General features: G+C 39.0%; 1 protein-coding gene across 8 annotated transcripts in view; it reads right to left on the minus strand.

Annotated features, from left to right (window-relative positions):
- The window catches only part of WDPCP (WD repeat containing planar cell polarity effector), a 385,676-nt gene that overhangs the window by 330,071 nt on the left and 36,943 nt on the right, over positions 1–18,662 (minus strand). The window lies entirely within an intron of this gene.

The following is an 18,662-nucleotide window of genomic DNA, read 5'->3' on the forward strand; positions in this document are numbered from 1 at the left end:
TATATAAAGGAAGTATGAGTATGTACCAGTTATTAAATTATTCTCAGTTCCAAACACATTCTTCTATTCTCTGCTTGTGATACTGGGACTCTGCAAACATTTCTTTACCAGCTGCTCCTTGTTAAAAATCTGTCAATAAAAGTTACGGGAGGGAGACGAGAAGGCCGAGGGGAAGAAAGAACATGCCCTTGGCTCCTCTCCATTGGCTTCCTCTATCGTAACCTCTCCACTTTTTATATAAAACAAGAAAGAAGAAAATGAATGAGTTAAACATATTTAGAAGAGCAATTCATTGGAAGCTTGAAGACAAGGTAATTTCATGTAGAATTTTAAAGATGTTATATAAAGAAAATATATAAGTGTAAAAGTTGTAAGAACTAGGAGGTACAACTGGAAGATAAATTATAAGCTAAATTAAATTGACTCCACAATGTGTCTCATCCATTTGTATAAACTGGCCTGTTACTTGATTGTGTAACCTCATCAACTCTTTGAAATCAGGGATCACGTAAATGAAATGGTAGTACACTTTGGAGAGACCTGGTAGATTATTTGTAAAAACTAGTAGTTTCTCACGAACTGCTTTTGTAGCATGGCTTTGTGTTTGAATATTCACGTGTGAAATGTATTATCTCTGCCATTTCTTTATGCTATTCAGTTCTGTCACATTAACTAAGAAAACAAAGCATTTTATTGCCTCTGCTCTTAATAAACAGTCCAGGCCCAGGTAATTGTGCCCTTAAGAAGCATGAACAAGGATGGTAAAAGCCCAGGCCTTTCATGAGCATTTTACAAGAACTTGAGATGACACATGGGTGAATCACACGACAAAAGACATATTTTCAACCAACAAAAGTTGGATTCAAAACTTTCCAGAAAATATACAATCTGAATAAAATAAACCTTAGGAGAGAATTGGCCTCTGGTAATATGAGGTATTTCCTAAACAGAAGGCTAACAACAGCTTTAAAAAAAGAAATAAAATGTATTGCGTTTTCTTAATTAGAAGAAAGCATAAAGGAGGGGGGGAAAACGCTATAATCCTACTATCAGTTTAATCATATGTTATATGAAGTAATACATGTTGGAAAATTAATGAATGATAAATGAAAACCAAAAGCCTCTTCCTTCTCCCAAGGATAAACACTTCGGAAAAGTTTTTATATATATATATTTCCAGAAAGAAAAAATATAAACATATATTTTAAAAATATAGTTTAAAGTGAAGGGATATACAGTGACATTTCCTTTACGAACCCGACTTATACCCACTTAAACCCGTTTGTCTCCTAGTCTACAGTACAGAAATATTCAGTGCATAGCCCCGGCATATATGTTAAGTATGTGGGCGTGGATGTATATAATCTTCCCCTTTCTGTACATAAATTATAACATACTAAATACACTGTTCTGCACTGCTCTTTTCCCTTAATAATATATCTTAGAGTTATATTGATACCTACAAAGACCTCATTGGAACTGCTGTGTAGTTTTCCATTGAAGGGATAAGCCATGTTTTATGTAGCCAGTCACCTGTTTATGGACTTTTAGGTTCTTTTCAACTTTTGACTACTGTAAAGATGCTGAACTAATTTTGTAAGTAGGTTATTTCACACATGCTCAAGTGTATGGGTGAGATAAATTCTTACAAGAGCACAGCGGAATTTTTTGTTTTTTAATACTGTTGAATCTGATTCGTTTGCTTCTAAACCTTTTTTTTTAAACAACACCTTGAATAAACCAACCACAATATTTCTCAAGGAATGCTGACCACCTACAAAGTCTAGAAGGTACCAGTTTAGTACCTTAAGATTTGGCTCTGAAAAACAAAAAGCAACAGAAATACATTCTTGTCCCTTTGAAATTAGAATAAGAACTCATGGTCTTTATGATCTTTATGGCTTTAAACAACCTTAACAAAACAAGAAACATATCCATGTTTTGGTTTCTGGTTATTGCTTGGTTCTGCTACAACCTAAAAGGGTTACTAACTCAGCAGGAGTGTGTAGGCTTTGAGGTGTTTTCCCATTAATTGGTGTCCCATAATTGGTGTCACCCAGCACAGTTCCTTATAATATAGTGAGTGTTGAACATTTACTGAATGAGTCCTTGCCCATTGCCCTTAACTCAAGTAGGAATATACTTGTGACCCAGAGCTGAATCAAACCAATAGCCTAGCCTGGGTAACACAATTGAGTTTTAAGCAGAACAGATGTCTTTGAATCCATCCAGTTTTTTCATGTCCCCACCACCATTGCTCGGGTGTAGGCCCTCACCATCTCTCCAAAAAGACCATTGCAATAGAGATGGGAACGAGCTCAGTTTGGAGTCTATGCCTTTCTTCTCTCCCCAGTCTAATCCAGACTTTGCACCAGGGCTGCTGGTTAAGGATAATATTTTACTTCCCACTTTTTGCAGAATAGACAAACTCCTGAGCTTGGAAATAAAGACAAACCTGGACTTAGATCCCAGTTCTCTTTCTAGGTGTCCCTAAACAACCTTTCTAAGATTCTCTTAGCTACAATATGGGGATAATAATAGTATCTCCTTCAGAAGGGTTTTGTGAGGATTAAAAGAAAGCACATAGTAAGGGCTTGATTTCTTTGTTGAGTTTTTCTTTTTTTAGCTTCCTAGCATCACTTCAACAGGTGTCATAATCTGGCCCCAAGTGACACTTCCCAGACCCATCTTTAACTGTCATTCCCTGTCCCCCATGCACCTTTCACTCTAGCCACATTAAAGTACTTGGATAGCTATTCACTTTCATAGAAATAGGCCTTTATTTTGCTATTTTCTCTGCTTGGAATGATCTGTTTCTCCAGAATGCATTACAAGAAGTTAGTCAATATATGCTTATTGATTAAGGGGGGAAACTCCAAGTCCTATTGTTAGATTAGTTCTCTAGCAGTAGACCTGAAGATGAGGTTTCCAGAATTCCAGTGCACATGACTTACCTAAGGCAATACTCCCAGGAGAAAGCTCTAAGGAAGAGGGAAGCAGGGGCAGAGAAGAGGAGGTACATCCGGCCAGCTTGGCTCCAGCGTGAACCAGTCTGGGGCTCCTGTCCTGAGGCGAGGGGCCTGGGGCTGTCATACTCCCAAACATTTCAGTTATGTGTTGTAATTCCCAGATATCTCCCACTCTCTGTGCTGCCAGCAAAGCAGCCTCTAGCAGCCCAGGCTCAATCCTCCAGAAAAGAACCCGAGGTGCTGCCTTTTGGAAGCAACAGAAAGCTTAAGGGGTTGAGAGCATAGGTGCCAAAAGGCATCCAGACAGAGCACCACTGTCACACACTCTGAAGCCTGGATGAGCACTGTTGTTTTAATGCTCAAAGGAGAGGGCATTACGCCTGGGTTCTGCACGTGATTTATGGCTGCATGACTTTTCACTCACGTTTCTTCTCTTATTTTATGGCCCTAAGAATAAGCTTCCTTATTTCAATATAGAGCTGAATTCATAACATTACCTTATTCAGGTTGGCAGCTGCCTTGGTAACAATAATATTCTCAGACTTGAGCTGGGGAGTTCCCAGAATAAAGTCTCTGGAGTCAATATTCCCCTGTTCATTTATTAAAAAGAGAAATTAGTCTGTGCAAAGCACTGTGTTAGTCGCAGGTACACTGAGAGTTCTATCTTCTCTTAATATTACATAAACACAATTAAAATGACAATAAATTCTTTGGAGGAAATAATACAATGTTAAGAAAATAACAGGGGCAAGAACCCACTAAAATAGGAATAGTTCTTTAAGACCTTTTGTGGAGTTGATATTTAAAGCCGAGACCTACAGAATAAGAGAGGAGAGGGGGGATTCCTTCTTTATTCCCCAAAGGAAATAATAAATGAAAAAGCCCTGAACCTGGAAAGAGCTCCTCTTCTTCCAGGAAAGGAAAGGCCAATAGACCTGGAGCAAACTGGGATAAAGAGGCTCAAAATATATTTGGGGAGGTAGGCAAGAGCCAGTTTGTGCTGGACCCTCACCTTATCCTGATACGAACTATGAGATTATTGGGACACAGCTCATCTGCATTTTGGACCACACAGAAACACACATGGTCCACACCTTGAAGAACAGTCTACAACAACAACAACAATTAGTACTTTTTTGTGGTCTGTATTGACACTATTATAGCTATCCCTAGTTTTCATAAGGTTAATAATACCTACCACCTGGGATTGTAACGGAATTAAATTAGATTTATATAGGTGCTTGACACTTAGTAGGTGAAAAATAAATGTTACATACTTCCTCTTAGTACTTACACTGTGGTTAGTGACAGAAGGAAATCATTTGATCCATTGCTAAGGTACCAGACTAGTCTAAGGGAAATTAATAGAATTTTTTAACATGAAAAAGAAAGTCTAATGTGTAAATTTGAGTATTTTAGATATCCTTTACAGTTTATAAGAACTATCAAAGAAAAATAAACATCATTTTAAGATTCTAGTGGCTTTGAAATTGCCAGTCATGTTGATTAGTGGACAGTTTTGCTTATCTTGAGTGGGAAAATGCCATATTACTCTACTTACTTCCTTTAGTATTATAATGCAAATATGGTAGAAGTATTTTCCACGAAGCACATCCAAACCTATAGAAAAGTTTTATAAGAGTTTCTTTGAGTCAAATTTTTGAGGACATGCCCAGAGGCAAGATCTCAACAGATTGAGAAAATGCTCCACAGAATGGCAGTTTTACAGTTCCTTTTATGCATTTAGCTTCAAAGGAGAAAACATAGGGAAGATCCATGAAATTCATTGGTGGTAGATTTAGGGGATGGGAGAAAGCAAAGGGGAGGGGGGGAATCTCTGGAATTGGATAAAAAGCAAAATGGAGAAACACATACTTCTTCTATAAGGGTGGGTACCGGATAGTTAGTAATTAACACTTACTACATGTAGAGATGATATGTGGGGAACAAGACAACATCAGGGGCTCCGTGGTCTCGTGCTCTGGTGCCTGTGGTTGTGCCTTGCAGGGGGTCTAGGAAAGAAAAGTATTCTGACAGTTCAAAGGTATGTTATCTGAGATGATTAAGAACAATGGACATGGCTCGCTTAAGGCAAGACTGACCTTTGCTAAGGAAGCTATAGCCTGGGATGTGACAATGACTTGCCCAGTTAGAAATTTGGGATCAGACCACCTATGTGGTGACTTTATGTCACCAGGCTTGTCAGGCCTGCCATGCGTCACCCCTGAGCTTGTCAGGTTTACTATATAGCCCCTTTTTTTTATTCATAGCACTTAAACACAGCATCCTATGCATAGAACAAAAAGTTATTATAAAGAAAAAATACGTGCAAATAAGAATATTAGTGAGACTGTGAAAAGAAATAACATTTCAATCTATACATTCTCCAACATATCCAAGGAAAAATGGGCTCAATTAAATGGAAAACAAAAAAATAAGTTTAGAAATGGATGCAAAGCAGGAGCTTTTGCTTTGTCTCTGCTCTGCTTGCAGGTCCTGTGGTGCAGAACTTGGGGCAATTAGTACCTCACCAGATGAGAAATTTTTAAGAACTTTCAACTAAGCCATTCACAACACAAAATAAATCCTTGCACATTACTCAGGGTGTGTGTGGGGAAGGGGGAAGAGGTTACATGGGCCATGCTATTGCAACCCTTTCAGCTAATAATTTAACTATGGTTTAATGTATTTGTTGGAGTGACAATGCAGACCAGCTGCCTTTTAACTCAGCTATCAAACTCAAAATAAAAATTTTCAGAATGATCTTGAACTTAGAGATGAAAAAATAAGGTTAAAATGATTACATTGTACTTTCATATGAAATTATGACCTCATTCCTTCATTTGATGTGTATGTATACATATATATTCATGTGTGTGTATGTGTATAAATTTTATTTCAACCTTTTGTTGGGAAAATACAAACAAATATCTTGAAACCACACCGCTTTTAGGAAAGACAACATAAAAATTTTTTATAAGGTGATTTGTTAAAATTCCTCCTCTGTACTGTTTGTTTTCTCTCATGGTTTTTTTGCATCTATCAAAAAGATTCATTTTGCATTTCAGCTACTAAATCCTTGAGGATTAAGACAGATTTACATGAAAGAGGAGCTTATGTAAATACAACCACCTTTGAGTTGGAAATGGAACAATTTTCTTCTCTGCTCAGATACCAACATCCTGTTGAGAAGAAGATTCTCCAGAATGCTCAAGCAAATGTTTAGAATGAAAACTCAGCCAGCATGGAGTGGAGAACTGGGAAGGCGGAGGATGCTTGATTTCCTGGGGGGAAACTGCATCTTTGAACTTAATAGCTTAAAGGGAGGTACAATCAGCTATTTAGGTAGAAATGGACTTCATTATGTACCTTCAACGCATTCAGTACACGCAAGCGTAATCACTAATTTATTAAGAATTTAATTACCCAGATGTCAGGCCTAGTTCTTTTTTGTTTTCCTTTGGAATATATTTACTGCATTTGTCAAATGGTAAGTGATTATCTCCTACCTTCATCACTTAGACAGTGATCACCAGGCGCTGGAGCAATTTCTCTTTCATACCCTTGGGCTCTAGTTGACATAATTCTGCATGACCTGGGACCACGTTTCCAAGCAGAGGCACTACTGCTCTTTTTAAAATGTGTTATTCTTGATAGAAGAGGGATAATCATCAGGTTTTAAATTGGCTGTAAATTATATGTTGTCAGGAGTGTCTGTTTCAACATGATCCATGTTGAGATGTAAAATTAAACACAACCACTATCAGGTTTCCTAGGAGGATTTTCTTTATTCTCTGATCCGCTTTCATTTCTTGACCACCTCCCTCTTCCCCCCATCCCGTCAGTCTGCTGACCATGTAGAGAACAAGAAAAAAGAACGAAGGGGCAGAGAAGAGTTTTCAGATGATATGAGTATGCTGGCACATGGGTAGCTCAGATCACCCACAAAAATTACCCAAATAGCTTATTTTAAAAAGATGAACAGAAGGAATTTCAAGGCTTCAAGTGCCCATCCTCCTTCATCTCCATTTATCCACATCCCTTCTCCCCTTCAAGACTTGGTTCAATTGTCACTGCCTATAAAGCTCCCATCTGAAGTGATTCTTCCTCCTCAAAACTCTCATAGAGATTTTCAGTATAATTGACTCATTTGGCCACTAATCACATGTTGCCTTGCAGCATCCCCTTCCTTTTGAACCCTCCCTACTGTTACTTACTTTTCTATGGGTCTATGTAGAATGTGAGCTAAGTCAGAGGAAGGAGAAGTCATTTTGGGCTAGATATGCCAGAGAAAGCTTCTTGTCTCAGTCAGGGTTCTCCAGAGAAACAGAACACGTTAAATATATATAAATGTGTGTGTGTGTGTGTGTGTGTGTGTGTGTGTGAGTCTATACATATACACATGTATATTATAAATATACATGGTCAGAGACTTAAGGAATTGGCTCATGCAATGTGGGGGCTAACAAACCTGAAATATATATAGGGCAGGCTAGCAAGCTGGTAACTCAGGCAGGACTTAATGCTGCAGGACTGAGGCAGAATTTCATCTCTGGTAAACCTGTTTTTAGTCTTAAGGCCTTTGACTGATTAGGCGAGGCCTACCCACACTATCTTCACTTCAAGTTAATTGATCATAGATATGAATCACAAAATTAATCTACAGAACAGCTTCACAGCAACATTTAGATTAGTATTTGATTATATGACTCAGAACTATAGCCTCACCAAGTTGATACATAAAAGTAACCACTGTGTTTCCCCGAAAATAAGACCTAGCCAGACAATGAGCTCTAATGCATCTTTTGGAGCAAAAATTAATATAAGACCGGTATTATATCATATCATATCATATCATATCATATCATATCATATCATATCATATCATATCATATCATATCATATTATAAAGACCCATTCTTGTATTATAGTAAAATAAGACCAGGTCTTATATTAATTTTTGCTCCAAAAGATGCATTAGAGCTGACTGTCCACCTCAGTCTTATTTTCGAGGAAACACGGCATTACAACTTCTTGTAGGAGGTGGTATTTGAGCTGAGTCTTGAAGAATGGATAAGATTTCAATGAGCACATACATGGCTCACAACAGGTTTATTTGTACTAGTTTATTATCTAGCCATGTCTTGCTAAAGGTATAATAACTTTCTTCAAGGGCACAAACTGCCTAATTTAAGCCTTAGCTCCATACGGAGAAAGAGATTACTTAAACCCATAGTCTGACTCAATCAGTAAGTTAAATGCTGCAATTCTGAGGGGCCATTTGTTCAGATAAAGCAATATTGAATTGTACGAGTGGCCTTAATCGTGCTATACATGGACACTGGCATGACATTTGCAGAGCTGCTTCTATGAAGTCCTGGCAAGGACAGAACATTAGCCAGAACATTAGCCAGAACAGTGGAAGTTCCTCTAACACACACACACACACACACACACACACACACACACACACACACAGAGTCCAGTTCACTTTGAAACTTTATGCATGGCATCCAAAAACTTGGATGGCATACCCTCTGGGTGAAGGTGACTCATAAGATTTGTGCAATTCACAGATTGTTGTGAAATTCAAGTAATTGAACTCTTACTGAGAAGCAGTAAAGCCCTTAGTTGAAGCAGATCTCAACTCAAATAAAGGTGTATTTTTATTTGAGAAGAGAAATCAGGGATTAATTTGCTTGAAATCAAGCCTGTCTCTGGGTCTACAAATAGGCAACTGTGTGGAAGGATCCCACCAGATGGCTCTCCTGCCTGCCTCAAGTTCTCCACCATCTGCTGAAATTAGCAGCACTGGAGCTTCATTTCCTTCAGTTAAGGCTTGATCACTATTAAAATATTTTAGACTCTCTGAGAAAAAGGTTTTGACAGAAGGAAAGGATAGAGACTGCTAGGATCTGAGAATAAAAAGATTCAGAAGTGCAATGCAGTTGACTCTGAAGATAAACTTTGCCAAACTTACTCCAAGTTCAACTGCTGATAGTATCTGGTTAGAGAACTTAAATCCAATGCAGTGTGGACTATAGATCTTGGTCCATTTGTTCTTAGCTAAAATATAATCCCTGAGGAGAGAGATTGAATGTATGACTGTGACCCTTTAAAGAATAACTACTACAGATCTGCACTACTTCTCATCTCCCATAAGATAAAAATGTAGATAATTTGAACAAAAATGAAACAATTGTTTTCAGACATTGGATAATAGGCAATGCAGCACTATGATATCCAAGAGAAGGGATTAAAACAAGGTAAACTCTACAGTTGCCCTGGGAAGTAATTTCTTGGCAGTGGCTCAGGAAGGAGGAACCCAAACAGAACCTAGTGGTCTTGCTGCATTGAGGAGACAGGGATCATAAGTAGTGGAGAGGAAGGAGCTTTGCAGAGAAACAGATCCAGAAATCTGCAGAGAGCTCCTTTGACTATCAATCTGTACATACGAAGGGTAAAACTCCCTGAGGCAAAGAACTGGGATAGAATAGATAGCTATTCTATGTGAGATAGAATGAGATAGTAATAGAATAATTACTGGGAAACTATAAGCCAAATAGTTCCCAAAGATCATACACGATTGAGACTGAATCAGCTTCCCACCAGCCAGAGGGGAAACATGTTGCTCAACATGTGGGGAGTTTAGTAGAGACTCCAGATAGGTCAAATCTTAATAATGGGGCTAAACTCAACCTACATTAAGGCTACACTAGACATATCCTAAGAAAACCTTCAAAGCAAACCTGGAAAACATCAAGCTAATCGGCAAATAACTTCCTGCCAGAACAAAGTCAAACACTCTTTACAGGAATAGAACAATATTAGCACTCGGTCATGTGAATTATAAGTCCAACATCCAATAAAAATTACTAGATATTCAATTACACAGAAAAATATGACCCATAACCTGGAGAAAACTTGGTAGATAGAAACAGACCCAGAAATGATAGATGATCAAAAGAACTATCAGAAATAATAAACGTATGTTCATTGTTCTCTACGGGTCTGAGTAGTGTTCTACATTTCGATTGCCCTAAACAGAACCATTGCTTCACATAACTCTGATTCTCACACTTGGTTAAAAAAAAAGTAACAACCCAGTGTATGGTTTAAATGGCTTAAATAGAGTTGCTTCATATACACCTTGTTAACACTGAAAAGAAAATGACCAAGGTCCAGCTGATCTCTGCCCTGGATGACCCCTATATAATGTCAAAATGCATTTCTGGAAAAAGACCAAGTGGTGATTTAAGAAAGTCCTTCCTGGATGTGTCAGCTGTTTTGCAGCCGTGTACTTTTCTGCTCCATTTCTGTGATGGGGTAATCAGCCCTGTGTACTGACTGTGCAGAAAAATCACTTGGACCCAGTAGTGAGAGACAGTAGTATAATAGGACAGACAGCAGAGCATACAAAAGAGAAAACCATTCAAAATATAATTGAGTATTTTCACTGAATTGAGTATTTCAATCAAAACAAGCCCTTACAAGTGATGCTTATCCTTGTTTATTATAAAATCAAGACACTATGGAAACACATGTAACCTAGTAGTTCCCAAAGTCAGGGGTTATCTATGCTTCCTTTAAATGTCCAAATAATAATGTGTGTACGCCATCCTGGGCAATAGCAAGACGTACAGTTGCTTATTGAATTCTCCGATATGAGTGTTTCTGGGAATCGCTGGGAAATGCTAACATGTTCCACACGTCTGAACTGCTTTTTGTTGGTCATCTCAACTGGCCTCCTCTCACTAAGTTTACCATTCAGCTGGACTGCTGCTAACAGCTTCATCTCGAGCGAATGAGTCTCTCTCTGCCAAAATAAGACTAGGACTAACCACACTTGACTGAAAAGTTCAGGATGACAGAAATTACAATGTTCATGAGAAAAAAAAATTATAAGTAGATATAGTGGGCTGCATGGTGCCCCCCCAAAAGACACATCCTAATCCCGGGAACCTATGAATGTTATCTTATTTAGAAAGAGGGTCTTTACAGCTGTCACTTGAAGTTAAGGACCTTGAGAGGAAGAGTCTATCCTGGATTATCTAAGTGGCCTTCACATGTATCCTTATAAGAGAAAGGGAGATTAGACTAAAGAACACAGGGGAGAGAGACACACAAAGAGAAGGAGTCAATGTGACCGTAGAGTGCTGCAGCCATAAGCCAAGGAACGGCTACCGCCACCAGAAGCTGGAAGAGGCAAGGTACACATTCTCCCCTAGAACATTGGGGAAGAGGACACTTTGATTTTGGACTTCTGGGCTACGGAACTGTGGAAGAATACATTTCTGTCATTTTAAGTCACCCAGTTTCTGGTTTGTTGCAGCAGTCACAGGAATCAAATATATTAATACTAGATACGGTTGACTATGGACTCATGAGCTTCCACAGTGCCCCATAATGGCCACCGCCATCCTCAGCCCCCTGGTGTGTGCCCACACTGTAGGACTAGCTCACTTCCTCATGGTCTAGCTAGCATCTAGGACCCCAACTTATTTTATTCTGAAGAATTGAGAAAATCCCTCCATTTTAATCATCCAATCATTTTAGTAATCTCTGCAAAAATGCAACTCTGGCCACAATAAAAACAGCAGGAAGATTATAGGAATTTAAGTGCCCAAGACTGAATGTGTGTAAGAGGCAGGGTGGAGAGGAGGTGGTAGAAAAACAGAGAAGAAGAAAGGAAATGAGATGGAGCAAAGAAGTGATGAGAGCCTACCATTGTTGGCAACCATGCTCCCATCTGTCCTTCATCAGGGTCTGAATAATATCTTAGTAACACAGTACTGTTTTTTTTTTTTAAGTTTAGTAGCTGAACTTAGTGAAAACTCTCCACATAAGAATATATTCAAGTATAAATTATTATTGCAAATGTTTTCTTCAACATCACTGAAAGGGGCCATTTTACTACTTGCATTTTATAAAACTCAATTCCATTGACTGGAGGAAATCTAAATTTAAATTAGATTAAACCTTGTTATAATCTCTTATCCTATTCTTTTATTTCATAGCACTTATCATCATTTGTAGTTATATATTCATTAGTGTATGTCACAAATCTCCCCAAAATTTAGTGGCTTAACAAAACACACATTTATTATCTCACAGTTTTTATGGGTCAGCTTCTATGGGTTCTATGGGCACAGCTCAGCTGGGTCCTCTGCTTCAGGGTCTCACACAAGGCTGCAATCAAGGTGTTAGCTGGGAATGTCATCTCATTTGAAGTCACAGACTATTTATTGAATTGTGGCCTCAATTCCTGATGCAGTTGGCTCATTGCGACGTGGGTCTTTCCATAATCTGCCAAGATGGCAGGAAGCAAGAGGACAAGAGACACAGCCAGTAAGAGACACAGCCAGCAAGACAGAACTCACAGTCTTCTATAATCCAATCATAGACATGATATCCTATCACTTTTCCTGTATTCTATTCATTAGAAGTATTAGAAGAGAGTCCTAAGTTCAGCCCAGACACAATGGTGGGGGATTACACAAGGCCCTGGGTACCAGGAGGTGGGGACAGTTAGAGTCACATTAGAAACCTGCCTACAACAGTAAGTATTCAGTTCATGTCTGTCCTGCTTACCTCCTCAATTGACTGTAAACTTTTTGAAGGCCAGGATCACATTTATTTGTTCATGACTGTTTTCCTAGCACCAAGTACAATGCATGGCAAAAAGTAGGACTTAATACATGTTTATTGAAATAATGACAGAATGAACACACTTATTGGCTATAAGTATTGACATTTAAACACAAAAGGATATTTCTGTTATCATTCATGACATGTGTTGCTTGAATCATCTTTAAAACACACACACACACACGCACACACACACACACACCACCACCACCACCACCATCACTACCACCATCACTATCACCACACATTTTCTTTCTGTTACAACTTTCTGTTGTCAACCTAAGTACCTATTCAAATGCAAGATGCCATGAAGATAAACAGCTGCACACTACAGTGTTTTGAAGTATCTATGAAACAAATAAAATGATAGGTGAAATAGCAGAGGCCAAATACTATACAGATCAAATGAATATTGCGGACGGTGGATTTTGTTGGAGAGCTGTCACCAAGGTTCTCTTAATGATCTGTGTGCCTGGACAAATCAGTAGCACCTTGATGAATGGAAGTTGGTAATGAGCGTCTAGGTGGGGGGGGGGGGAAGACCCTAGACAGAGACTTGAACGCAAGGGTGGATTTGTTGTGACAGGGATCCATAATAGAAGAGTTGGCAAGGGACGATGGTGACTATAGGGAGAACTTGGAACAAGACAGGAGGGGAAACAGAATCTTAAAGTAATGGAATTGGAATGGAGCTTAGTGGTCATATAACCTAATCCTTTCAAATTAAATATGGGGAAACTAAGGCATAGAGAGGACAAAGGACTTGCCCTCTATGCCAGAAGTCAAGAGCAGTGTAGGAAATATTAGAGTACAAAGAGCATGGACCTTAGCTTTAAAGAGCTGGATTTGAAACCTAGCACTGCCGCCCTTCAGATTGGCCTTAGGCAAATAACTAGTTCACCAAACTTTAGTTTCGTTGTCTATAAAGTAGTAATAATAGCTCATACCACTTGAGGTTTCTTTGAGGATTTAATTAGATAGTGATAGGTTAGCCACATGGTCTGTACTATGTTTGTATGCATATATGTGTGTGTGTATATGTATACACAGGATATATATTTATTCATATTCTGACAGGAAATATGAGCTCTCTGGATCAGAGAACAGACAATTTATTATTTACACAGCATCTTAGTTAGCATTGGTTCCTCAAGCCCCAGTCCTTACAGGGTGACATGGTAAAAGCCGGATGCAACAATGTTTGTGCAACAGGATTGCATCACAGGGAAGAACCCCCAAATTATGAGACTTGGAGTTTATATAAGGCTGCTGGCGTATCTGCTCATTTCCCTATCAAGATATGTATAGCTAGATGATGCTAGATTAGATAGATAGATAGATAGATAGATAGATAGATAGATAGATAGATAGATAGACAGATAATCTCTACTCTGTAATGTAAGCAAATGTCTCCAGTAGGGAGGAGCAAGTGGCTCCAGGGAAATAAGTTTCTAACTCTCTCCAGAGCAATGTCTATCTCTAATTTCCTAAGCACATTTGCCATTAAATCATTCTTTAACCAAGTTTCCCAGTGCTCTTTGTTGAGAAGGCCCAGATAGCACAGAAATGTGAAAATATTCACGGAGAATTGTATCTCAACAGTAGGTACCCCCAAAATGTTAGCTCCCTTCCTGAATCTAAAAACAGTGCTCTTTGCTACAAATGGCCTCTCACACCTTTCCCCACAGATGCCACTGCTGTTCAGAGATCAAAGGCTCACTGGCCACTATATACTGCAAGGTGAACAGCCCCACTGACTATTCCACGTCATACATGCTTCCATTTGGTGCTTTCCTGGCTTACACCTCAACAATCTGTTGGCTGCTTTCTTGGGCTTCTTTCACACATACAATTTCTGCAGATGAGAGATTCTGGAGAGCAGCTGGTAGGCAGAGAGATAACATATTGAATTATTACATGATAGGTCCTCTGTGCCTGTCCCCTGCCCTCTCCCAACCTTGGCACTTACACATGGGCTCACTATTATTAGGGGAAATTTCATTACAGGGCAATCAGAGCACCAAGATGCCAAGTTCTTCAAGAGCTCTGGTTCAGCCTTGAAACAAATATTTGGAAACCACATAATCTTATAAAACAAGTTACACGATGTACTCCTTCCCTATCCTAGGACTAGATATAGATCCCTGGAAGGGAAAGTGAGAGTAGAGAGCAATAGTGAAGGCTGGTATAGCTTGGCTCCCAGCCTGGCCCAGACTGAGGGGGTAGGGAGGAAACAGAAATAGAATCCCCCATAAAGTGGCAATTGCAGATTACAGATGAGAGATGATTAAACCATAGCAACAGAAATGGAGAATGGACCAAGGGGTGCACTTGGGAGGTTGTAAGATTTTATACATGGGATTTGTAAGACTTGGTGGGAGTCTAGAGTAACTTAGATTTCTAAGTTGGGTGTTATGTGATAAAAACATTTGGAGGGATGTTATAGATTAATTGGATGTTGTAATGATGGGCTTTTACCTTATATTTTGGTAAAAAAATATTTGTGACTCTTATACTATTATGGGACAACTAGAACTGGAATGTTTTAATTTGATAATTGATGTTGATTTCATATACCGGGGGTACCAAAAAATGTATACGCACAACTTGTATTCATCTTTTGCTATTGGTATATATTGAGTATTACAATTTTAATACAGATTTTTCCTTTCTTAAAATGTATATACATTTTTTGGCACCCTCTGTATTGTTGACTTTTTTTTTTTTCATGTTTTCAATAGACATGATCTTTTTTTCCTAGTTTGGGAAGTTGGTAGAACATTTGATCCCCATATCAACACCCATCCAACACCTAACCCAAGCTCTACTGAGGGGCATTTGAGCATCTGGTAATTCCATTGAACAGAAAATATAGTTTCAGGAGATTTGAGACCATTAAATCATTACACTGGTTATGCACATGTTTGTCTGAAGGTCATTTTTACTTTTTAAATTTAATTTATTTTTAAATTAAATTTATGGGGGTAACCAATTTATTAATTGGTTAATAACGTTATATAATTGTCAGGTGTACAAGATTATAATTTGACATTTGTATTCCCTAAGGTATGCTCCCTACCTGGTCTAGTTTCCTTTTCTTATCACACATTTGACCTCCTTTACCCACTTTGCCCTCCCCCTCCCCTCAAGCTCATTTTTAGAAGATACAGATGGAGAGGTCCCCATGGAATTCCAAGTGGGGAATAGAAGCTGAAGATCTAAGTTTGGGAATCATGGGTATATAAGCAGTCATTGAAACAAAAGTCGTATCCATTAACGTTCTTCATTACAAACAACAGAAACCAACCCTAATTAAGCAGAAAAATAATTTATTAGAGATAATAAATAGGTAGCTCACAGAATCTCCAGAAAGACAAGATAGCCAAGCTTAGAAACTATATGACAAAAAACAGTTCCCAAATCACATTGCAGGGCTGGGTCCTGCCTTTGTAGCTGGTACCACCCACACTGCCAACACAGGGCATTGGACACTACCATCAGCCTCTGCCACACTGCCTCTGGCCCCTAGAAGTGCTGCTTTCCTTTCCGCCAGAAGCGTCCATGAGAGGCTCCTTTTTCCTGCACTGGCTCCAAACTCAGTTTCGTGTGGGTACAGTTGAAATGCCTATGTCCTAGCTGCAAGGGAGGCTAGAAATGTGATTATCAATATGGCCTCTATAGTAGGAGGCAGGGCTTCTTAAAATGGGAAGAGGGTTAAATGTGCAGTGTGGCCAAAAAGAATACCAAATGTCCCCTACAAGAATAGAAGCTGAGATTATGAAAGAGATGTGGAAGTAAGGAGAGAACATAATGACTACAACAAATGTTTACACAGCACTTACATGTTCAGCACTTTATACATAGGAAATAATCTACTCCTTAGAACAACTCTGTCAGTAGAAACTGTTGATTTGCAGGTGAGGAAACTGAATCAACAGAATGACCGAGAACATTGCCCAAAGTTGCCCAGCAAGAAGGGCCGACTCCAGAACGTGTGTTCTGTGCTATCCTGCCTCTCTATGGAGAAAATGAAGATGAGTCCATCTAGGAAACACAGACATTTAGGGAGTAGATAAAGTGAAATAAATTGAGAAGAAATAAATGATCAGAGAGCTGGAAGGACCTCAAGGAGAGTGTTCTATCTATAAGAAACCCCGGGATAAGAGCATTTAAAGAAATGGTGGTAGTATTAGTTTCCTAGGGCTGCTATACTAAAGTACCACAAACTGAATAGCTTAAAAAACAGAAATTTATTCTCTCTCACTTCTGGAAGTTAGAAGTCTGAGATCAGGGGTTGGCAAGGTTGGTTCTTTCTGAAGGCTGTAAGGGAAGAATCTGTTCCATGCTTCCCTCCCAGCTTCTAGTACTTTGCTAGCAATCTTTGGCATTCCTTGGCTTGTGGATGCATCACCCTGATCTCTGCCTTTATGTGGCACTCTCCCTGTATTGCTTCATATAGTCTTCCCTCTTTGTATGTCTGTCTCCAAATTTCCCTTTTTCATAATGACACCAGTCATATTAAATTAGGGGCCCACCCTACTCCAGTATCTTTACTAATTATATCTGTAATGATCCTACTTACGACTAAGGTCACATGATGAGATATGGAAGTTAAAACTTCAATATATAAATTTGGGGGTGGGGGTGCAATTAAACCTATGCCTAACAGTGGTCAGCTATACAAATGCCGCAGAAAGGTCGATAAGAATGAAGACTGCAAACAAACTATTAGATTTGGCAACTAAGAAGTTATGGAGATTTGGTGAGAACAATTCCATTAGCATGATGCTGGTAGACATGGATTATAAAGAAGTTGACATGGGGAAAGGGCTTAGGGGAGGACATAAAGGGAATCTGCATAGATAATTCTCTACATAAATTTGATGTGATAGGAAAGGCACAGCCCTCTCTACACGGGGAGGCAGACCCCTGTGTAGCCAGTACCAGTAGTCAATAGTATAAACAGAAATTTTATAGTCTGGTGGTGTTATTTCCTATGTGTCAAGCCAAAGCTTTAGAAACTGATTTAAAAATCAACAACTGGTTTGGGGCAGATATCTGCATAACGTGTGGTGTGTTGCCATAGTGATTGTCACTCTAAGAAATTCAGGGTAATATATTTACACTGAAGCTTCTGTGTTCCAAAATGAAGACATAATTTTAGATACTAAGGACCTTTACATACACCCCTCCTGAATGTTAATATTATTCAAATGAGTAATAGGATACTTCAGATACTTTCATTCCTTGGAAATGAAATGCCTTTCCTCTGTCTGGAGATTCTCTTCTAAAATGCAAGTGCTCAAATAACTGCAAATTCAAATAGAGATTTTGAGCTGTGCAGCAGGATGGAGGTAGGATTTAGAAGGCTGATTTCAGTCCCTGCTGTGTTTTCATTTCTCTTTGCTGGGGCCAGTTGCTGTATTTCTGAAACAGAGAAGCTCTGAAAGCAAAGATGTGTGACTGAGAACGGGGAATTGCTTTCCTCTGCATGCTTAAAACTCCAGTTTGAAAGAAATGCTTTATTCCTTTTTAAACTTCCCTACTGTTTTGGTGAATTCATTTCTTACAGGATCCCGCAGGACTGAATGTCATGCTCCCGCCTTCAGGCTGGAAATAGTTTAGTCCTGTGTGCTAATGACTCTCTGAGTGTGACCACTGGCTGCTGGGGCCTTTTGAAGTTCCTGCTACAGCCAGGTTGCTGTGCACCGGACATTTTCCATTTCTTTCTGTTTCTACCCCACTACTTTCATCTGCTTATCATTGTGAAAGCCCACACTGAGCATGTTGGAACCTTACCATGAATTCTTCCCCACACAAATATGTCCACACTCTCCACATTCCACAGACATTCTCTGCTGGAGAATCAAGGAAATCCACATTGGGACTTTGTCAAATTTCCCACTGCTAGAGCCCAACCAACCCATGGAAAAAGGGAGCTTAGACAGTCACAAAGCAGATGCTTTTTGTTAAAAATTTTAGGCAGTTTATTTCATTGGATGAGATAGATACTTGACTTGAAAAGAAACTATCTCCTAGAAACAT

Source organism: Rhinolophus sinicus, linkage group LG05 (assembly GCF_036562045.2).
Source record: "Rhinolophus sinicus isolate RSC01 linkage group LG05, ASM3656204v1, whole genome shotgun sequence".
Taxonomy (NCBI): domain Eukaryota; kingdom Metazoa; phylum Chordata; class Mammalia; order Chiroptera; family Rhinolophidae; genus Rhinolophus; species Rhinolophus sinicus.